Source organism: Mesocricetus auratus, unplaced genomic scaffold, assembly GCF_017639785.1.
Source record: "Mesocricetus auratus isolate SY011 unplaced genomic scaffold, BCM_Maur_2.0 Super-Scaffold_100018, whole genome shotgun sequence".
NCBI classification, from domain to species: Eukaryota; Metazoa; Chordata; class Mammalia; order Rodentia; family Cricetidae; genus Mesocricetus; species Mesocricetus auratus.
Window position 1 is genome coordinate 24,767,535 of NW_024429199.1, and position 24,815 is coordinate 24,792,349.

The window sequence follows — 24,815 nt, forward strand, 5'->3', positions numbered from 1 at the left end:
CAGATTCATGGTGAACAGCAAGAGTACATTTATGATTGTCAAAGTTTGAGTACAGTGTATATCTCTGACAGACTCATGAGTTAATGCTTGGTTCCTGCTGGTGGTGTTATTTTGTGATATTCTGGAAACTTTAGGAGTTGGGTTCAAGGGTTAGTCCTTGGTGGTATTTTGTTCTTGGCACCTTCCTATACTCTTTTTCTGCTTCCTGGGTGCCACGACCCATGTTCATTTTTTCCCATCACTTCCTTTCCACTGTCATGGATGGGTACCTCTGAACACATGGACAAAATAATTTCTTGCTTTAAGTTGCTTTCTCAAGTGTTTTGTCAACAGTTTGGGAATGTTGAACAATCATAACAGTTTAAAGACACTACCTGAAGGATGACTGAGGTGTCTTATTCCCATTTTATTCTCAACCTTGGAGTTAAGGAGAAGCCTCCAAGATAACCAGAAAAGACCCATTTAGTGCAATCTGAAACCTCCAGAAAACAAAAGACCAATGTTGACAATATTTGTGACTTCTTTGTTGTAAAGGATAAGATTTATTATCTTGAGATGTGAGGCCAGATTGCAATGACCCATGGAGTGACACCGAAATAAAAAATTAATAATAGTTTTGACTAGGTTAAACTAGGAGGAACAGCTAGCTGCTTTCCTTCAATAGCTCCCTGTAGGGAGTAGAGGAAGCCCTGAGTGTATGAAGTCCTCGATGGATGTGTATTGTTGACATGGGTTCAGCCATGCCAAGGACTATAGGAATGGCAATAGGCAAAGCTTTGCTCAGGGTTCTGAGTGATAGTCAGCAACCAGTGTGAACAAAACCCAGCAGCTTCAGCTTCCTCTTTGTCTTAGATGTTTACAGCCTGAGACCATTCCCTTACAGCGACCTCCTATAGAGGTCAGCCAAACCCTCCCCCTATGATGTACCTAATAAAAATGCTGAGGTGTCATGCTGCTTTAGCACAGGTGCCACTCCATCAGAACGTGCACATCCCACCTGATCTCAGCTTTCCTGTGCATGTGTCTGTCTCTTCTTCATTCCCAGGCAAGTTTCATCATGGCAACCAGTGCTCAAAATCCTTTGGACAGCAAGCAGTGTTGATCTCTGTTCTTCCACATCAAACACAGACTTACCTGTTCAACTCTCTCCTCACTATACCAGAGGAATGAAATCAAGATCGACAAATACCAGCCAGGGATGGAGATGCTTATTTCCCCGTATAGACCCCTCAAATCTTTGTGGGCTATTGTGGTGGCAAGTTCCTGTGTTAACTTGGAGCATTTGTTTATTTGGTAGGATTAATATGAAAGGAAGGATACGTTCAGTAGGTAGACCATTCTGTATATGTGAGTGGGTCTCATCTAGTCAATGGATAATCTGAATAAAATAAGAACTGAACCAGAAGGGTTTCTCTTGGGTCTTGAGCCTGTGAGCCCACGTTTCAGATTTAGATTTTTCTAGCCTCCATACTTCATAACTCAATTTGTTACAGTGAAGAATAGCAAACACACAAATATTCCATTTGTTCTATTTCTCCAGAGAACACCAGCTTTTCAGCCATTATGTTTATGGTTCCCTGGACTTGACTTGGAAGTCTCTATGTATGAGATATAGTTACTTCCTACTAGGCCTAGCAAATTAATCCAAATGTGGTTGCTAACTCAGTCCAGATTTTTAAAAATATTTCTAACATTTTTTTTGCAGCTCACCATCTTAGACTTGGAGGTTTTTGGTCCCTGTTTTTTCTCATCATTGGAGTTTAATGAGAACATTCCAAGATAATTAGAAAAGTCCCATTTAATGTAACCTGAAACCTTCTCTGGAAAATAAAGGAGCAATGTAATATATAATTTGTGTAGCTTTTTTAAACGTTGGAAAGAGAAAAAATTATTACCTCAAGAGATGAGGCCAGTGTGTCATGACCCAAGGAATGATACAGAAATAAAGATAATAAGACTCTTGGCTAACTTCCTATCTTAAAAGTAGAGTCTAAACAGAATACAGAAGCAGCCTCACTGCCAGGAATCACAAGTCTATCACTGCCCATTAAGAATGCTGTACAGAAAATTGATCCAAGATTCCACATGACCTTGTTACCTAATGGGCTGTCCTCTTGCAGACCTCTCAAGTATTTGTTTATGCTCTGCCTCTTCCCGCGACTCTGCTATCTTCTGCTAATATCCAGCTGATTTTCTGTAGGTAACTTCAGTTCAAAGTCTCAAAAGAGAGGATGGGATTGGCTCAGTTTATCACCACCATTCCCAGAGGACTGAGTTCTTAGTGTTAGACAATTTCTCAGGCAATTAGCCAAGGTCAGCCACCTTTGGCCTAGGAGTGCATCAAGTTCAATTACTTAGGGGTAGTACACCACTATAGAGCAAGACTTGGCAACCCACACCTAAGAAACTTCTAATAGTGACTTTCCAAGAAGCTGATTCTGGTTTCTGAAGAGAACATCAGGCATGACTACCATTTTAGGTCTGGTGAGCCCTATAAATTGATGACTTTTAGTACAACAGATTTCAGTGGTCCATAGGCAAAAAATAAAGAGAAATTCTCTACTTTCTCTGTGGAGAACCATTTCTTTTTTTTTTAATGCATCATTTCCCCTCTCTCATTTCTATTAGTATGGCTATGTTGTGATAACAAAACACTATAGAGTAGGTAGCTTAAAGTACAAGATTTTTTTCTTTCTGTTCTGCAATCTGGGAAATCCAAGATCATGGTGATTTCTGATTAAATTCAGTTCCTGTGTGAAGGTTCTCCTCTTGCAGGAAGATGGTCACATCCTTTGTCTTCACATAGCAGACAAAGAGAAGCAAGCCTTTTTGTATCTCTCTTTACAATCTTCAGGAAAGTTTCACCTTCATGATCTCACCATCTAAACCTGATTACCTTTCCAAAGACTCATCTCAAAATAATTGCATTGGGAGTTATGGGGCTCCACATCTATTTTGTGTGTGTAAAGCCACAATTTGGTCTGTGATATTCTTTCCCTGTTTGAATTTATCTTCTTTTTGAGGTCCATTTCCCACTCTTACCATCTTACTTTAAGGCATCTTTGTCTTTCATCTGGTTTATTTGCTCAGAATTCTGCTTTCTGTGATGGGGACAAGTGAATTGTTAACCAATCCCAATGATGCTTTAAACAAAAGTGACTAGAATGTTAATCCACAAGATTAGAGGAGAAAGACCACTGACCCAAATCGTCACAGCACAATTCATTAAAGCAAGCTTTGTTATTTGTATACATGGGCTGTCTCCACCTAAGGCAGGATTCAGGAGGTCAGCCTTGAACATAATGAAGACAAGGTTTTTACAGCTCAGAGGTATGGGGTTTCCAAATGGGGCATCTGCCAGGCCTACAGAAGCAGAACATAACAGGTGATCATAACAAGGTAGTCATGACACCTTATGAAACAAAGGTAGGGTCACAAGATGGTTGTAACAACTTTTTGAAACAATGATTGCAAGGTGGTCGTAAGATAGTCGTAACAATAGGTGACCGTAATAACCTTTGAAACAAGGTCATGGCTGCCATTTCCTGAAACAGAGAATGATGCAGAGATATTTGTAATGTTAAGACTAGATGTGGAGCATACCCAACCATTGGGAAACAGAGGTTTTATTATAAACAGGAATGAGCCTAGTTTGTTTTTACTGTAAGATGGCTTTTAAGACTCTGACGAAGGCAGGCTGGCTGTTCAGGAACCTGGGAGTCTCTTCTCTACATGGTAGATACACCTGCAGCTGGTAGCAGGACTTAAGAACCAGGAGAGCTCAAATGATTGGTGTGCTGGGAATGTCATGGATAGCTTCAAATATTTCATGAGAATAGCCACTGAGTTTGCCTACATATGTAGGTTGAGTCCTGGGGAAACTAAGAAAATCAGAACACTAAGCATTACTTATTAATATACGTGGAAACAACCAGAAAACTAGTGAGTTCTCATGTTTTATGAAAGTCTGTAATAGTAATTGATGTGTATTCATGTGAAGGACCTCGCACAATCCAGTGAAAATCTCACCTTTTCCAACATTTTCTCTTTTAATCTATTTTGAGGTAAAGAGTTGTTTCCTTTCTTTGGAAGTTACTAGGAACACCCAAACCAAACATTAAAGCCCCCTTTCACTTGTACAGCCAGTAATCCAAGTTGCCCAGCAAATTACTATATTTTGGTTATTGTTAATTTGAGTCTCTGCACACATTTCTATAAGATTTAAAGTCCCTATAAGCAGAAAAAGAAATTGTCCTGTATGTCATTTCCATAGTTGGGGAGCGATCCAAGGGTAACCATTATGACTATGACAAGGGAGGCTGGTAGTCTGTCACATACAGCATTCAGTAAGCTTTCTTCAAGTTCCCAGTGCCTCTGTGAAATTCAAAGGGCCTCAAAAAGAGCATATTTCAAACTGTTACTGCTCTTTGTACTGCATTGTGCTTTTAGTAACAAGATTATGGATTCATTCTCGAAGATGTGCAACTTTTCCTCTATTTTTAATTTTTAGGAGTGGTAGCTAAGAATACATAGACTCGGATTTAGATAAGTTGGGACTTGACTACAATATTTGGCACCCTTGGGAATGTGTTTCTGCTATTAGCATCTCTCTGGGCCTTGGCTTCTTCAAAGATTAGATTGGGATAATGATGGTCTGGTGAAGTGGTTATGGGACCAGAGACAATAGTGTATGTCAAGTGCCTGGCACACGGCAAGCACCCGCACATTGTTATCTGGACGAGTGCTGCAACCCGCTGTTTACATTAAAGGGCATTCGCATTCTCTGAGCTTGCTGTGGCTCGAACGCCTTCTTTCCTGCCTGGTGGCCGACTTTCCCTTTCCTCATTGTTCTAAGAATACTTCTGCATATGGCCCATTGTAAATAGTAACAATTGTTTGGTTGTTCCATGAGACAGGAGAAGCCTTCCTGGAGCCTGGCTGACAGAACTGCCTGTCTGACCTGTCTAGCTGCTTGGGGGCTGGAGACAGTGTGCTCACTTCCTCCCTAGGACAAGAACAGTGTCCTTAACCAAAATAGACTCTACTCTTCTTGCAGACACTACCCAGAATAAACTCAAAGGAAATAAGGGTTAAAGTCCACTGGGGGGGATTATTAGAATTCCCCACCAAATACAAAGGTTTGCAATAGCAGGTATTAGTGTTTGAGCCATTTTATGCCAAATCTAGCTTATAAATGGAATGATATGCTCAAAAGTTCTGTTTTAATTACTTGAACCCAGATATTTTACCTTTGGAAACAAGCATGTAAGGCTACATTTGTAGATAAAAACAATTTAGTCAAAAGGCCTAAAATTCAAATCATTCATGGGGTTGAGGAAAAAAAAAATCAGTTAATGTATTAGCATTAAACAAATACTAAAATTTAGTTTTCTTTACACCTATAATAAAGCTCAGAATAAAACTTTTGAATGCTTCTTTCTGGTTCTTCATAACATTTAAAATTGAGAGCTGGGTATATTCAAAATAAAGGTTGTGTGTAGAGAGCAGCACAAAGAAAAACAGAATACTAGAAGGACATTTATTAAAGCAGTAAAACCTTGATATTTCAATTCATTGGTTACTAATTTCATTTTTTCTATTAATGTAAGATATTAATTGACTAATTCTCTTTTTGTCTGAACAATGTTAAAAATTGAAGAAACTTTTTAACAAGCAGGTTTCAAAGTCACCTTCCAAGATTTTCATCAGTGTTTTCTCTAGTTTCATGTGTGTGTACACATTCATGCCAAGGGCTTGTATATTGAGATCAGAGGGCAGCTTGTGTAAAGTGGTTCTCTCCTTCCACCTTGTGGGTCCCAGGGATTGAATTCAGCTCACCATGGTTGGCAGCAAGCGACTTTAGTTGTTAAACCATCTTAATAGCCCTACATTCCTTTTTTTTAAGAAAAAATTGTGTGTGTGCACGCGTTTATGTTTGTGTGTATGTGTGAGAGAGAGGGGGGAGGGAGGGAGGGAGGGAGGGAGGGAGGGAGAGAGAGAGAGAGAAAGAGAGAGAGAGAGAGCACGCACAAGAATAGACATGCCACAATGTTCATGTGAAGGTCAGTAGACATCCTGGAGTATTGGTGTCTTACTTTCCACATTGAAAGAGATAGGGTCTCTTAGTGGCATATGCCAGGCTAGCTGGTCCACAAATTTCTAGCAATTCTTGTATCTTTACCTCCCATCTTGTCATAGAACTACTGGGTGTCATTCATATAAATAGGAATTACTGCGTATGGCAATGGATCACAATAGTACTAGCTGCAAAGATGAAAAAGGAAGGTTCAAATCAGTTTGTAATGCATTATGAAAGCTACAGTTCAAAATACTTACTTGGGGCCAGCAATAAGTATCTTCAGACTCAGATTACTCATTTATCCTATGAGGAGAAGAAGTACTTCATTCTCCCAATACTCTCAAGTTCTTGAAATGCACAACCTGGTGCCAGAGAGAAAATTCATTTTTGTAAGGAACCTAGAATAAGTAAAGAGTCTTTTAACAGTGTTCACAAGGTAATGTGAAAAAAAAATTAAAATTAGGCCTCTTCTAAGAAATGGGATTTTGTTATCAATCTCATGTCTACTAAAAAATTCTCTTCCTTTAAAATATATTTAATTCTTTGCCCATTTTACACTATGTATTTTTATCATCCTCCTCTTAACTCCTTCCAGATCCACCCTCACCTCCCAATCCCTTCCCAATTTTGTGCACTGATGTGTGCATATATGTAGTATATATGTATATATGTGTGTATAACCCACCAAGTTTAATTTCTACTTCTCATATGCTCATTCTTTTCTACCTGACCTTGGGCAAGATATTTTAAATGTTTTGGATTAGGTTATACCTTTAAAGCAAAAGTTCCCATATATGGGGGCATATGAAAATTTAATGAGGACTTAACTAGTAAGGATTCCATACACTCAACAGTAATGTCTCCAAAAGGCATGTACAGGAACGCTCAGAGTGTCAGTGTTTGTAATAATGCCCAAACTGGAAATGATGTGAGTGGTCAGGATGAATAAAGACACAGAGTACCACAGAGCAGGGGTTTAGCCAAATTCTACAGATGTGTGGTGTGCAGTCTCAGTTACAATCTGCCATTAGAATGTGAAAACTACTATTGACAATATTAAAGTAGACTGACAATGCTGCATTGAAACTTCATTTATAAAGCAAGAGTGTAAGCCCATCACTATATATTTTTGTATGTGCATATAAGTGTGTGTACATATATACGTATACACACACACATAACAATGAAAGTAAACTATAACTATATGAAGTAACATGACAGGATTTTACATACATAGTTCTTGTGAGAGAAGTCAGACACAGCAGAATATATACCGTTTGATTCTTTGATACACATTTCAGAAATAGGCAAGAGTGTGCCATGAAATTAAAAGTTAGAACATTGTAGTTCTCCTGGGAGAGTGATTGTTGCTCGAATAAGACCTGAGATGCCTTCCTTGTGGGATGACTGTATTAATCTGAAATTGTGTTCGCCTTTCATTTCTACACTTAGAAGACTTTCACTTTTTTTCCCCGATGTAAGGCTTATTTCAATGGAATGTTGACAAACAAATATTCCACTGCTTTATTTTTTGAACAATCTGAGTTAAGCTGGTGAAGGCTGTGACCTGAGTTCTCCCTTAACTCAGCCTTGAAGAGGTGAACGACCTGTCCAAGGTCACAGCGGTGGGCACGAGATACAAGGCGATCTCTTGCCATGCTCAGTGTCCTGTTTGGGGTGAGTCAGCGTGGGCCCAGCATCCGCCCTTACCCTTAAAACTGATTGAGAATTAGCTTGAGGAAACCAAGGTCACATTCCAGACTCGAACCTACACTGATATTTGCCCTGGCACCTGAATGTCCTCACTGCCAAGGGCCTTTTGAGTCTCCTCAGCAGGGGCACAGAAGCCAGCTCCAGGACTGGATGGTCTCAGTGTTCTTTGCGCCTCATCTGAGGCTGTCAACAGTCAACATCACTCCCTGGCTTGGTAACTTGCTGGAGAATTATTGACCTTCATTAAAATTCTCAATTTCTCTTATCTGTAAAATAATCATAGGATCTACCTGAACTGTAAGGTCTCCACCCTTCCCGCATACAACAGCTTAAAAAAAATCATGATTTTTTAGAGTGCCAAAATTAATATACAAAGCACTATTAAGACTGTCCAAGGACAAACCCATTTAACCTTGTCAAAGAGGAAGTTTCATTTTTAATTGTTATTTTATAGTAAAGAAAATAGGGATCGGAGGATATCTGGAGCCTGATCTGTTGTGACAATGACAAAGTCTGGCAACTGTCACTGGACCTGTCCACACATGAAACTGAAAAGAAATTAATTTGAATTGGAGCAGAAGCCTGGCAGTCCATACACTGGAATTCTGGGCTGGGGGCATGACTCAGTGGTAGAGTGCTTACTTAGCATGCATAAGGCCCTGGGTTCCATCCCTGCACTACAGAAACAAAACAAACACAAAGCAATGCAAAGCCACCTGGCTTCAACAAGTTAGGAAACAGCTTTCACTTCTACTGGCGTGATTCGGGCACTGGGTTGGGTAGCGCCTCTTAATTTTTCCCTAGGTTGGTGAATTTTCTATTCTCTATGGACTTTTTTTCCTCCAGAGACAGGGTTTTTCTGTGTAACAGCCCTGGCTGTCGTGGAACTAACTTTGTAGACCCGGCTGCCCTCAAATGCAGAGTCCTGGCTGCCTTTGCCTACTGAGTGCTGGGATTAAAGGCGTGCACCACCATGCCTGACTTCTATGCATCTCGCTACTTGCTACAAACAGAAAATAATTTCAATGCTTGTCCTAAAATTTTGTGGAAAAATTTCCATCACAGGGTCTTAAAGAAACATTTAAAACAGAGATTTCAAAGGATCAGTCAGCTCTATCTTTTTTATGCATGCATACTCACACCTCCTGTCTGTGAGTCCCTTTTGTGCCTTTGCCCTGGGCACATACACCTCACCTTTATTGTGCTGTCATGAGGGCATCATTGAATGTGACCTGGCAAAAATGCCCCAAGTCCACCCAGAACCAACTCAGTTTTTCCATGGTGGCAAGCCACACACTTTTGTCATCTTGCCTGCTAGATGATGTTGAATTTCCTACAGATGGAAAAGTGATGATGGCAATGTGGTCACCAGTGATAGAGCTGGGAAAATATAATCCTTCCTTTATATGAGGTACTTTTCTACAAAGGCAGATGAAAACTGTGTATCCGACAGAGAAGTCATTTGACCAACAAGAACATTTGGAAAAGACCGACAGATTCTCAGTATTAAGTAAGAGTTGCTTTCATTTCAATGTTTTCCTATTATTTGCTCACATCCTAACGCTCAGTTGATATTCAAGGGGTGACTAGGTTTGTTTAAGCCATTTACAAAAAATGAAATAAATGAAAAGGTTAATTTTAATGAGCCAACATTTTGCTCTCCATGCAAAGGATTATCAGAATTGGGGAATACCATTAAAATCCGTCACTACTCTATGTGCGCTACATATTGGAAACATTAGGTTTTAAAAACAATCCATAAACACCATTGTTAATCTTGGACAGTGCAGTATTCAGTAGGTTGAAAAAGATTTAGTGTTCCAGTAACAGGGGTTTGGAATTCCAAAACACAGAGAAATTGTCATTTTTGTTTTGTTTAGCTTGGTTTTATTCCAGGAAGTTAGGAGACACTGAGCCAGACAGCATAGATGACACGCGGTGATGTGAGATCTTCCTCTGTGTGAGACAGGAAACGCCCTCAGCCCCTGCACATGGCGCCCTGCAATGCTTTCTCTTTTATTGGCATATCCATTTGTCTCTCTGTTTATCCTATGGATTATGCATAGATGAGACAGGCAGGAAACTACAGCTACAGGACAATGCAGCACAGCGCCAGTTACTGTCACGTTGTCCAGGAACCATGAAAGCACACATAAACTATTTTATGAGAAGTCAGTACAAACTGATCGTGCCACAGTGGCTTCGCAAAGGACCTAGTAAAAACCTATTGTCACGTTGCACACAGATGCACACGTACACATCCACTTATACGTGGTTTTTCCTGTGTGATGTCATTTGGTGTGTGGGGGGGTAAAGCAACCACTAAAAATGAATTTTAACACAGAATGCATTTCAGTCTTGTGCTTTTTAGGGTCTTAGCATTTCAGTCAAGCATACTTTCTGGGTTAGCTCTGAAATGTGTTCTAAAGGCATCTGTACCAGTGTTCACAGATGGGGCTTTGGGGACGTGATTGGGCCTTGAGGGCTCTGGCCTTATTAATTTATAGATTTATGATTTAATGGACTATTGGGGGAGAGGCAGAAATGTAATTGAAACCCAGTTGAGGGAGTGGAACTTGGGAGCTACCCCATGTTCTCAGGTTTATTCATTCTGAATTATCCATTGCCCAAAAGCAATGGAGGAGCCAAGTAAACACAGAACAAAAGCTTTGAAACCATGAGACTAACGCTTCCTCGTTTAAGTTTTTTCCTCGGGTATCTTGTCACAGCAACAGAGAGCTGACTGACATACAGACTTTGGGAATTAATAACTTGGAAAGTCTTTCCATTTTCATTTTCACATTAATCCACTGCCTGTGAATTTTCTCTCCTAGAAGTGCCATGTAAATGTTTCCTGAAAGACTGTGATTGGCAGAAGCTCAACAGTTGCGTGTCCAGTCATGCTCCCAATGGTATGCTACCATTGCAAAGGGAAAAGAAAAATACAGGGCTGGGGAGAAGACTCAACTGGTAAAGAGCTTGCCATGCAAAACATAAGGAACCGAGCTCAGGCTCAGTGCAACCATGTAAAAAGGTAAGCATCATGACACGCTCGTAATCCTAGTGTTGGGAATGTATTGAGATGAGCCCTGGAGCCTGCTGGCCCCTGTTTTGCCTAATAAGTGATCCCTGTGTTCAGGAAGAGATTCTGTCTCAAAAAATAAGATGGGGAGGGGTAGAGGAAGTCTCTTAACATTGACATCCAGTCTCCAAATGCACACATATATGTGAACACTTACACACACACACACACAAATGCACACACACACACAACACACACACACACAGGAAAATGTGTCTTAAAATTATTGAATAATGCTAGCTAAAACCTGTGCACAAAATTATAGTGAATATTTTCCTCCTAGTGTGTTTCTGATATTTTATTATTTCAAGCCAAAGAAAAAGAAATTTCAATAGAAAGGTAGTCCATTTACTACATTTTTATTACAAAAAACTTTTTTTGTTTATTTAAATTTTCATTAATTACTTTGTGTGTTCATTAGTGGGTGTGTGAGGGTGCCTGCATGTGCAGATATCAGAAGACAACTTATGGGAGCCAATTCTTTCTTTTACTTGTAATTACAATGATCTTTGGTGATTAATGACAGAATTTATTCCTTATGAGGTCTTTTTAACTAATTCTATGTTTGGCTTAGGACATCAATATGTCTTTTTTAAGAAACAGACACCACCTAACTTACCATGTACCATTCTGGTGATGGATTGTCGCACAGATAGAAGATGGATTGTATTTCCCCAATGCAAACAGAGTGTCTCTACACAATCCAAGACCAGGAGTTCCATGTAGTGAAGGTGCTGCATGTATAATTATATAACAGGGATACACGTAGATGAGGTATGGAGATCATTTTAAGAGGCCTTTATACTGAGATCCCAAGATGAGAGACGGGGATAGATGAGAATGATCCAGGCACAGTCCCCTATGGGAAATGGTCTTGCTACATATATAAAATAAGTACTCATCTTTGATTTGAAAATGGCACACTGTTTAATGGACTATGAGGCAATAGTTTGACAAGTACATAAATATAAAAGAAGTTATCAATGAGAGAAACACAGAAAATAGAAAAAACAACAACAGCTGGAGAATTCTTAGAAATAATGACATCCGAGTTGCATCTAAACCTTCATGAAAGATACAAAATCATTTACTATACCCTTAATTTTTTCCTCAAAATGGACCATAAATAATGGGGAGAGAATAGTCATTTGACAAAATACAGTTGGATATTGTAGAGCTAGAATTGTCAAACAGCCCTTCCCTTAATAAATTCTGTGCACCCTATATTACACGGCAGAGTTGTCTAAATGGCAAAACACTGATGATGAAATGAAAAAGCATCAAGGTTTCAGGGCTAAATCTCTTGCACCTTTCTGACATTAGGCTTGGCTCTGCATTTTTAGTACTCTTGGAAGAATCATGGTAAAAATAGGAGACCTTAAAAAATCTCTATTTCAGACATAGGCATATTCATTCTCACAGAATTATTAACTTTTCCACATGTCTGTCAATTTTCAAGGGAAAAAAGAGATCAAGAATCTGAAAAACAATGTGTCAACATCTGTGATTCAGAGACAGAACAAATGTCCACAGAATAACCCGTGGCTGACCCAATGAGGCTTGAATGAGCTATCGAAGACCATGGTTGCTTCACAGTAGCTTTCTGTGGATTCTCTCAAAAATGAACAAGACCCAAGACAGGTCTCATGACTCAAAGCCTGAAGTGCTCTTCTGCTATTGGGGCAGGGGTAGCGTGTGCGCGACATCAGGCTACAAATCCTCATTGATCAGACTAATACACAGAGAGCCTTCTCTGAAATGAGCACTTCAGGAAGCTCAGAGAAGACCTACACCTGTCTACTATTGCAGTGCAAGTTGTTAAATTAAAGCAATCAGAGAGGATTAGACACACAGCCAATCCTACTCAACCACTTAAGGTCAGGCTGTATTACCCTTGAACAAGCTACAGAGATGCTTATTTGTGGACCAGGCAACACTATCCTTCACTTCCGTACTGCCCACTCTCACCTGTGGTTCCTGGAAGATCTTAGATTCAGGTGGGGAGCACCAAGTGGCCTATCCCAGAGGGAGATACCAAAAGAATGCAGCCACTAAGGAGAATACATCAGGACACCCAGAAACATTGGATTTCATGCAGGTGTAAATCTGCTGCTTCATAAGTGTCCACAGGACAGTATCTCAGAGGACTGAGTAAAAGGCAGGGTCCCCAGACAAATTAATAGCTCTAAGTATTTTATTGACTTTAGCTTACCAAATAACAGAAGTTGGTAGGACCAAAGCTCAAATATAAACAAGTTAAAAGTGAGTTGTTTATAGTTGCTGAGAATTAAGATCTAATTCATCCATCCAAAGGTGCAAAATGAATATTGTTTTGGGAAAGTAGAGTTTACCCATCCAAAACACAAAGGCTTGCTATGGAAACACTGTTTCTTTTTTCATTGATCTTTTTACAAACTCTACATAGAGAGGAGACAATGTGTTTGTCATACAAGCAAGAGGACCTGTATTCAGATCCCCAGAATCCATGCAATGCTAGATTGGCATGGCAAGTCACAGCCCTGCCTGGTAATGTGGAGACAGGATCCTCAGAGCAAGCTGGCCACTGACATTAATACAATAGGTGAGCTCTGGGTTTGATTGAGAGACCTGCCTCAAAGAATAAGGTAGAAAAGCTGGGAGAAACCTTGGGCCTCCACACACATGTGCACATATGCATAGGCATCTGAACACACTTGAGTAGCCACTCAACCACAAACAAACGCACATACATATCACATACTCATACATGTGCTCCCATGCATGCATGCATGGGCACACACACATACACACACACACACACACACACACACACAAGAAAAAAAGTTGCATGCATTTGTAGAGTACAGTGTGGTAATCTGATGCATATACCCATTTTAATAAAGACAAATCAAGGTGATTAGCACTCCTATATCTTTAAATATTTATCATTGCCGGGGAGGGTAGATGTTGGAAATCGTTGAGTTTCCCTTTACTCACAATTTATGAAGAATACCGTAAGTTGTGACCTAGTCTCACCACTCAGCTGAGGAATGCTGCCCTTTGTGTGGCATTGAGAAAATGACCTTGCTCGGATTCTGGAAGTGTGCTTTGAGAACAGGTGCAAGGAGGCTGGCGTTCTCTTGGTGCTGATTTTCATTTTATGTTTCTCCAGCTTCACACATAAGTAACCGAGGACGGAGTGTTTCAGAAAGAAAACAACTTGATCTCAAGGAAGTCTGCAGTTTCAAGGAATGAAACAAACATCACCATGGGAAGGGAGACTCGTCTAAACAAACACAATCTGCTGTTTTAAAGGGAAAGGACTCATTGGTGCAGGTGAGGCTGAGCTGCCTTCAGACATACAGGAGCACCACCCTATCCCAGTGCAATGCTGAGTGAGCCACACCATGGTGACATGTGTCCTCCATACCCCACTCCTCTTCCCACTGACTGGCTACCAAAGCCCTGCCACCAAGTGGCCTTGTATTAGAGCTAGGGATAAGAACAAGGTAAGAAACTTCACAGATGTGATTTATTATTTTCTTGTTTTGTTTATTTGTTTTTTTTTGTTTTCCATTAAAAACTTCTGAAGGTAGAATGAGAGACTGAGGAATCCAAGCAAAGCATAACGTAATTCATATGTCCGACACTGCAGAAATTGCTGCAAGTTTTGCAGATTCGATGTATGTGGTGAAGTACACACTTCCCTTTTCACTCTTCCAAGGTTGCCTCTTGAGTCTCCCTCCCACTTCAAAGTGTCCCCTGCTAGATTCTGAAGGTACGATCCTACAGCAGACTGCCGTGGCTGGGAAGGATGGCTGGAACATGAAGTTGTCTAGCTGTATGATCAGGCAAAGCACGGTAGCAGAGGAAAATTGCGTAGTATAAGCAACATTGTAGTGGAGAGGACTCATCAGGGCAAATGAGTCTCCAGCCCTTTAAACTACTATACTTATTCATAGGCTTACTGGTTTTGAACATAGAAAGTCTCACACCTGTAGGTCAAAGAAAACACACAGGGGGGAACTCCAGTTCTCATCATAACCCACCTGAAAGGGCAGAGAAGAGGAATGTGGAGGTGGGGAGAAGGAGAGAGAAACCATGTTCCATATACTATTTGAGACTCAAGATAGTTTCCTCCAGGTAGGGGTCAGCAAACCACGGGCTAGATAAAGCCTGATTCTAGAAACTAAGACTTTAACAAAAATTTTAAATATATTTATTATATTTGAAAATGTTTTAACAATTAAAAGGAGGAAGAAGAAGAGAGTGATTTCTAAAGTTAGTAAATAGATCCTAAAGATACTTTTCTATCTAGCCTTTCACAGGAAAGTCTGCTGCCCCTTGATATCACTGCAGTCCCCAAAGACGTTGAAATGAGGTTCCTGGCAAGCCACTGTGGAGGACAGAAAGAGTGCGGGTGTAAGAAACAGCCTTTCAGGAAGCATGCGTCTGTGATGGGAATAGCTCAATCATTCACCTGCCAGGGAAGACAAGAAATAGAGCTGTGCTCTGAGCACAGGAGGAAAGAGATCTGGGTGGCAGAGATGTAGGTGTTGCAAGGGCATAGGTTGACTGCTTCCAGAATCGGGCTGCTGTTGAGTTCAGGAACGGGCCAGGGCACTGCAGGCTGGGGTTACTAGAGTGGCTTCTCAGAAGAGGTCGGACTGTGGTGGCTGATCAGAAAGAGGCTGAAGGTTAGAGGAAGGCGATAACCACAGCACAAAGGTAGGAAATACAAGGTCATCAGGGAATCATACTTCATAAGGAAAAGGCCTCACGGGGAAGCTATGATAGATATGCTTAGCGGGAAAGATTTGGTTCAGATGGCAAAACGCCTTGACGGTCAAGCCTGCATACACAGATGCCAACTTTGAAATAAATCCTTTAACCAAGGGTATTTTTCTCCTAATTTTTACTTTTCCTTGTGTAATTGTTATGACATGGTGGTCTTGCCTGTATATCTGCTTCTTCAGTGTCTTCATCGGCACCTCTGGTTAAAGTCTGTCCTCTGAAAGGTGTGTTCAAATGCCAAGAAATCACAACATCAAAGAAACCAATCCATTTCTTTGAAAGCAATCAAAACTGCAAATAAAACACTTAAAGGGCAAGGCGATAGATAACATTAATAGTAAATTGAAAGAGTTGTATAAGGCCAAGTGCTCAGACACTTGCTACCAGAGTAAGTATGGCTATCAGTATTTGTGATACCCTCGGACACCACATAGCCATACTTCCCCATCTTCTACTTCAGCTTGTGAGAAAATAGCAATCCTGTTTTATATATTCATGATTGTTTTCCTCAGAGGTATATCATCTATGTGTAGGTTTCCCAAAACAGCCCATTCACCATTACCTGCTTTTATCAGACAGGTGAAACCCCACACATATGTTATTTGTCTGTGACTTACGTCTGTGTTCTGCTTTTATCAGACAGGTGAAACCCCACACATATGTTATTTGTCTGTGACTTACGTCTGTGTTCTGGCTGTTTTTGAGATCCATTTAAGCTTTGGTTTGCAGAAACCTACTACATATGACGCACTGTAGTCTTAATGGGCATTCTTTTTTTCTAAATTGGAGACGATTTCTCTATTTCAAAGAAGACATTCAAATTAATATGTTGGAACAAACAAGCAATTCAGGAAGTGATATGCTGGTTACAAATGTCCCGCTCTGTTGGTAGGCCTTTCAAAGCCTAGCATATCTTGCCTTGGAACTACCTGTTCTTAAGGGAGTATAAGGTTCAGGTTATCACATGGAGTTCACTTTGACTTGCCTTGACTCTTTTCAGCAGTTTGTTCCCACAAACCACCAGTTCTGGCTTGTGACCAAAGAGTTCCAGTTCCTATACACTCTGTCCCTCGCCCTGAGTCTACTAGCTAAGATCCTTCAGCCCACCTCTAACGGCCCCAGGTTCCACTTCAGGACAGCTGAGAAAGACCCTTCTCAGAACTGTGTACAACTTGAGCTCTGGACAACACAGATCTCCACTTTTATAACCCAGTTCTACTGGACATAAAGTGACTTTGACAATGGTAATCCTGTGATTCATCACTCTTAACTTTGGCACTTGGGTGTATTAAGTCACCAGCTTCATAAATAAAATCCTACTCAAGATGAATCCAGAGGACCTGTCTCCATTCCCACTGACAAATTCATTCCCTCCCCCATCTAGTAAAACTTGGAGACTCTGATACAGCTTGTGGGACTTAGGTACACAGTTTCAAGGGAGAAACATAACTGCTTAAAATTCCTTTAATCAAGCATGGTTTTCAGGAGTATTGACAATCATTCCATCCGTGACTGCCAAAAAGGGAAAGACTGGGAGACTGGGGGGAGCAATTTGCTTCTCTGGCATTTCCTTGAGTTCCTTTCCTTTTTGTTGTGTACTTCACAGGCAGGCTTCAATTCTGAATAATAACCATACGCTTGCCTCCCCTTGAGAACAACCTGACTTGCAAAAAACCCTCATTTTTAGAAGCATCTCTTTAAAGCAATCAGCTCCATAAATTATGCATGTTCCATGCATTTTCCAATAGGTAGTCAACAGCAGTCCCCAAGAATACTCATTTTCACATTAAAGTGGAAGGAACCCAGAAACACCCCCTTCCAGTCCCTGCAACTAAAAGACAGAGACACCCTTCCTTTGAAAAACCTGTTCACTCCTGCAGGGAAGTTTTATTTCTCTTTCCAGAGGCACCATTTTAGACTTGTGCAATCCTTTCAGCACACCGATGCTTTCTAAGTGACAAAAAAAAATACATATATATGAAATTAAACCTGCAGTTAAAGTTTATTGAAAATATAGGTTGCTGTAATTTTGTTGATGATAGAATTACAGAAGTAGAAATGATTGGATTATGCAGCTGCATTCAGATCACATGAACCATGATTTTGGGGTACAGAAGGATGTTAGAGCACACAGCTGGTATCCAATCCCTCCCCACCTCAGACTCTCAGCTTGATGAGTGTAACAGGAGAAGAAGAGAACCAGAATACTCACATCATTTCTTTTTACCTCATTATTGTTGTTTTGGGGGAAAACCCTGTCAGATAAGACCAATCAACAAACACTATCAATATGAGACATTCTGACTGCCTTTATTATAAAATCAGTTGCACTGTGGCTTTGACACAGTGGTCCACCTCCCACCTCCCATAGGCTTTGAAAGAGAATTATAAAAAGAAATACCCTTAGAGAGAGATCTAATCGGCCATTATTTGGGCAGGAAAAGGGCTGCCTTACCACCGTGAATATGCCATCCACCTCATAAATATTCATAAAATACCTTTCAAATCCACCATTCAGAATCTCCTGGGCTTCTAGCTCCCTTTGGAGAAGCCCAATCTCTCTTTGCTTTGGTAAATCAACTTGTGCTTGAACTCTGTGTCTCTCAGTGGAACATTTTCATTTGAGAAGATGAGGAGTAAGTGGTGCTGCCCACATAACAAGTCAACAAATTAGGTGTCTTCATTTTTTAACCATATGTTTTATTAGCATAAATATTCTCTACCCTTCACTTGCATAGAAAATTATTATTAACAATTTTCACAGATGAAATAGCAGAGAAACAGAAAACCTGTGAAATCGTACAATATCAAGCCTTGTTCCCTTATATCTTAGCCACAATTATAGCATATAATCACCAAAAAGTAAAAAAAAAAATTAAAAAGCCACAAGGAAAAAAATAAAGGCAGAGAGAAAAGATGAGGAAAGAGGAGATGGGTGAAGACAGACAGACAAAGAGAGAACACAGAAGTAAAGAAAAAAGACAATGGGTATTGAAGAAGTGCTTCCATTATGATTTTTAAATAGGAAATCCCCATTAGGGTAGAAAATAATAAACTACTATGAAAACAGAATATACAACAGAAAAATTTGTCACCTGACAAATGTGTAGGTCCTGAGACCAGCAAACTATGGCTACAATTTTGCCAACATTTACCATGAGAAATGGTAAACTCAGAAGAGGCATGCAACCTTCCTGCACAGAGGAAGATTGACCCCATTGACAGGGTAAAAATGTAAAGAATCAAGGGGCTAGTCAGGAAGTTGAATGCTTCTGTTGGAATCCAGTTATACCACTTGGACCGCTGACCTTGGCTATGTTGTATAGTTTCTTTTCTTTCCTTCCCTCATATGAGAACCAGTGGTAGAGGATCCAGCAACCCTACCTACCTCGCAGGGTTACCCAAGGACCCAGTGAGGTCATCCTTTTGTGACAACTCATTGAAAGCTGTCAAGCACTAAAGTATAGTGCAGCATATGACCACAGTGAGCTGCAGGCTGTTCCCAGGTCTGGCAGTTGGAAAGTCAGATAGAAAAAAGAGGAGGAGGCGAGGTGTCACTAAAGGTCTGTGGCACGCATCCGGGAGTGGTGGCGTGCCACAGACCTTTAGTGACAGCACTCAGAGAGAGAGGAGCAGGCAGATGTCTGTGAGTTGGAGGCTGGCCTGGTATACAAAACAAGTTCCACTACATAGAGAAAGCTGGTCTCACACACACACACACAAAAAATAGATAGATAGATAGATAGATAGATGATAAGATAGATAGATAGATAGATAGACAGACAGACAGACAGACAGATGAAACCTATCCTAGGGTTGTTACACAGAGAACAAAAAACCAAAATTAATAAGTAAATAAATATAAATACAACCTATCTTATTATCCGCAGACCTAATTTAAAAACAAAACAAAATAACAACAGCAAACACTACTTGTGGTCTTTTCTTTAAGTGCTGAATTTTATACAACAGAGCTCAGCAACTGCCTTTTAGTATGGTGAGCTCAAGAATCTAAAGATATCAGTACTGTGTCATGTTCCCCCACCTCGTGGTTCTAAGAGGCAATAGAGGAAGACGGAAGGGAGACTCTTGTGACAAAGATGTGTTTTCAGGAGTCGTAGTCATCAGCACTCCAGTGTGGGTCACTGAAATGAGGGCAGCTGACTAGAGATTACTACTGAGTGATATCGAGCAGGCTCTAGAGATGGAAACATAGCAAGAGAAGCTGCCTAGTGGCTCCTTATTGACAAGCTAAGCTGAGTGTCTCCTGTCAGAGCCGGCTGATTAACAACAAGAGGGACCCGGTCAGGACAAGGCCGGATGCCAGGGCAGAGTGGCTGACATACGCTCTCTTGCTTCTGACAACAGTTCAAACTTCTGGGGCTCCAGGAAGGAAACAGACATTTGGAAACAGCTAGAACAAAAGGCTTTCCCCTCCAACTGTTAGCACGTGGGCCTGAATTTTGGAGGATTATACAAAAGAACCATTGTTCATCCTCTCCCAGACCTTAGCAAGCGTTTCATCACTTTAAAAAAAATATAAAATGTACTCTTAACTCAAAAGCTTTGTTTGCACAAGGGTGTGTGCTGTCCATGGTGGAAAAGTTTCTGAACATTTTTTATTCTCTTTTGCCCCTCCCTCCTTTGTCCAATCTTAGGGTCTTTGTCTATTGTAATCCTAACAGGCACTAGTTCTAAGGACCAACCTTATTTGAATTTGTAAATTTCAAAGACCATAATAATGAAGAAAAAAACCAGAGTCCTTTTGGTATAGAACGAGTTGCTCTCTGAAGAGCCAAATAACTCCTTGCTTCCTCAATTAGCTAATTATATATTCGTTAAAAGTTATTCAGTGGATACTATGTCAAAGATGATATATATTTAGCAAACTAACACATAAGAGTAATTTTGTCACTAAAATGACAAAATTGTTTTTGTACTGAAGTCTCTTTCCACTTGCAGCATTTTCCAGCTTTCTGTATCTGGGACAGGTGTTGACAGCTATTATTCTGTGGTGGGAATTTTTAGAAACACCAGCACTGTAGGGTGGACAAGTCCCTTTATCAGGAAATGGTGCATTGATCTGAGACTGGACCACTCTCCCATCAGTTGAGTGCATACTTGCTTTCCCTGGAACTATTCTCCATGGTGAACATTCTTCCAATCTCAGCAGAACTGAGCACATGCCCTCACATGCTCCTTACACAGAAAAATATGGTCTTCACATTTTTAAAGGGAATTTATGAATAAGGAGATTATTACTGGTTATCATGCTTCCCTGAAAGGATGGACCAGAAACAAAAGAAAAAGCCTGCTGACTGTGCACAGCTATTCTACAGTCCAAGGACAGTGGATTCAGGAATCACAAAACTCATTTGCCTCCAAGCAGCATCTCAGACAGACTGGAGAACAAATTTTGAGCCTCTCTCTTCATTATAATGCAAGAGTATTTCACACTGCCTTCTGCCTGCAGCACATTTTTAAACTTGAAAGCAAATTCAAATTCTTTGAACATGAAAGGAAGAAAGAGAGAAAGAGAGAAAGAGAGAGAGAGAGAGATCTTAAAGCTAAACAAATCTTGGTCTCACTAGGAAAAACGCTGATAAACAATACACTCCTACTGTGAATATATTTTCATACTATTAAATATTTATTTATTAAAAAGTAATAATCTGGAAACATCTGTTTTGATAATCTCCCCAGGGTGGGAAACACATACACAATCGTGTGTGTGCGAGTGCACACACACACACACACACACACACACACACTATAGAATCAATGCTTTGTAGGCAAGAAAAAGTAACTTAAATGGGTTTTTGAGAAAAGCTGATAATGTTTGAGTATAACTGCTTGCCTTTTTCTTGAACAGAGATCTCCATCCTTAAATAATCTACCCAAAGCTTGTGATGCCAGTGACATTTTGGAGCAGCTTGCAGATGATGATTCTTCTGTGAAGTAACTTTTTGTCTTGCTACTGGGCCATTGGATCACCAAGCTGCAGTGTGGCCTGAGCTACCCCTGACCAGTGTTTTCTGATGCTGAATGTCAGCATGCATTGCAGCCCTCCATGCAGGTGGTGTACACAGACTTAGGCTTGAGTGTGTGGGAAGGCAACAATATGCTTTATGAGTAAGTGGCTTATATATACGTGGGTCCTGCTTGTCTTAATGTGGTCTTTCTCTCGACCTATTCCAGTGAACCTCATGGGGGAGCTTCTTATGACCAGATGAAAGAGGAACGAGAAATCCAACATCCAGGCTACAGATGAGTCTGCGTATTAGGCAGACATCGCTCAAAACTAGACACTTTAAGCTAAAATGCACACCAGGGCCCTCTCTTCATGTGGCCTTGCATGTCAGTGACAGAAGGGAGCCTTCCTGGTGTATGGAACCTCAAGCAGTATACTTGGTTATTTCATTTGCTAGAAAGGTGTGGTGTACAGAAGCATAAATACGCAGCAACTCACGGTTCAGGGTTAGAAGGAACATTATTTTAAACTATAGAAAAGGAAATCTGAGAGAGAGGTAGCTTGGTTGCCTGCATATTTGTGTTCCATATGAGTTAGAATTGGCTTAAATATTGTGTCTTGTGAAAATTCTCAACAAATGGTGAACTCAACAGAGGAGGATTTTAACTATCAGTTGGATAGGTTTAGTCATTCTGTGTTTCTCAGGAAGCTTTTCCCCCCAACAACTCGTGTCACTATCCAAATGGTTCATGAAATTATGTCTCAGCAACATGGACTTCTACTTATCATAGTTCCCACTGAGTGCCCAGTCTTCAAATAGCACCGGCCTTCAAAAGACTTGGCGTCATTTCTGGCTCCTAGTAGGAAATCTATTGGCAGATTAATTTATATCAGGTCATTTTCCTCATGGAAGAGGCAGTATTTTCTGTTACCAGAATAGAGACTTACTGTGAATACACATTTGGCTTCCATGCCCACAGTGTTTCTGCTAAATCCCCCACCCCTCACACCGGGAACATAATGAATTTCACACACTATCACTGCCGACTGGGAATTATTTCATGGCCAATGAGGTACAGAAATGGCTTCATGTCATCTATTGATCTTACTGTGCTCTTCACTAGTTAGATAGACGACAGAGCATTATTTGAAGGCCCACTTACTCTTCTTTAAGATGCTAAGTTTGACCTAAATCAACTTGTATTTATGTTTTTCCCACCGTAAGATTTAAGAGAAAATCAGGAACTCAAGGGATGAAAGGAATATCTCACTATGACTACTAGTGATCTACTAAACACATCTTATACTTCACATTCCTGAGTCACCAGGCTCTCATGGTCAAAGGATCTGCCTTTGTTTGGGTTTCTATGGCTGTGAAGAGACATCATGACCACAGCAACTCTTAGAAAGGAAAACATCTAATTGGGGATGACTTACTGTTTCAGAGGCTTAGTCCATTATCATCACAGCAGGAAGTATGGCACTGTGCAGACAGACAAGGTGCTGGAGAAGGAGCTGAGAATTCTTGATCTGCAGGCGGCATGAAGAGACTGTGCACCGTACTGGGCATAGCTTGAGCATATGGGACCTCAAAGCCCACCCCCAAAGTGACACACTTCCTCTGACAAGGCCACAACTCCTAGAAGTGCCATTCCCTATAGGCCAAGCATTCAAACACATGAGTCTATCAGGCCCATACCTGTTCAAACCACCCCAAAATCTTAGTTCCAGAAAGAAGAAGGCTTCACTGCGAGACATGTTATGAGTTGACTGAACTAGAATGTCACCAGACTTTTTTGACTCATGACATTGAATCTCCAGGGAAAAAGAAGTGGTTTCAAGGAAACTGTTTCTACATGGGAGAGTAAAGGGAAGCATGTACTCAAAAGCTGAAAATCTTATAAGTTGCCTCTGACTCCTCCCAAATTCTCTAATTAAAAGCAATAAAAACCAATTACTCACTTAGTACAACTGTTAATGACCCAGACCTTTTGAGAAGAAAGATTTGGTTCACACTATTACACTAGGATCTATAACCAACCCAAGTATTTGCTGGACTGGAAGGGACATGGAAAAAAATGGTTTTCAAATTTCATCTGTGGCCACATGACTAGTTACAGACATAAATAATATAATAATGGGTATTTCTTTTTCATTTTGTTGTAAGGATGTATGCACATATAAATATATGCAAATATAAATGCCACATTTATTACTTTAATATGTTTTCTAAATATTTACTTAGGCTGTACAATTCAAATTTTGATGGAAACAAATTTCTAAGAAGCAACCAGGTTATCAGAAGTGATTTCCTCGTAGCAGGAAGAGCTAGAGCTATAATCATTAGATCAGCCTCACCAGTAAGTGGAGAGGAATACGTCTCTCTGGATAGGGCTTCTGAAGCCTGGATTCCTCCAGATCAAACAGAAACCATCTCCAGTGAAGTATAGCTAGGAAGCACTACCTCCAGAGGTTACCTTGGTAACCCAGGGATGAGACATCAGCCAGTGAATTCTGAATGGGACATCTGAGGCATACATCGAATAGGATCAGCCTGAATACAGATGAGGCATCCTTGTTAGCTTTCTTAACAGCATCAGCATGTGGTTGCTCAAGCCCCAAGCCATTCCTTTCTCTCATTTCTCTCTGGCCCACACTCACTTCACTTTGCCCTGATCAGCCAGGAGTGTCAGATCCCTCCACAGGGTGCCTCTGGGTCCCCAACAGTGAAAGCAACAGTGGGCATTTGACTGCCAATCAAAAGATATACATTTTTTAAAGCTAAGGGCTGTACCATATTTCTTAAATATATGACTATGAATGAATCTGACTCTCTCTGAATCTCATCTCAGCTGTAACTAAAGGAGAAAGACTATGCAATCTTGAAAACTTCTATGTTCTGGGCATCTGTGTGTACACCAATAAAAGCACAGATGATCAACAGGTACAGTGATGCCAAGAACTGTGTAGACAACCCTTTACTTGATATGTTAGACAGTATAACGTAGACATCCAACCAGCATCTACTCACTAGATATATGAATCTCATTGGTTACTATGTTAGACAGTATAGCTTAGGCACCCAACCACCCATCTGATCACCAGATATGTGAGTCTCCACTTGTTGCTATGTTAGACACTATGACATAGGCATCCAGCTAGCCATCTAATCACTAAATATACAAATCTTATAGGTT

The 24,815-nt window shown here is 40.5% G+C and overlaps 1 long non-coding RNA gene across 1 annotated transcript; it reads left to right on the forward strand.

The window, feature by feature from the left end:
• The first annotated feature begins 9,066 nt into the window (after positions 1-9,066).
• Positions 9,067-21,771, forward strand: LOC121132918. The gene is made up of 4 exons (XR_005869629.1): positions 9,067-9,302; positions 10,627-10,826; positions 14,026-14,189; positions 21,520-21,771. It is a non-coding gene; the product is annotated as an uncharacterized LOC121132918 (long non-coding RNA).
• The last annotated feature ends 3,044 nt before the right edge of the window (positions 21,772-24,815 follow it).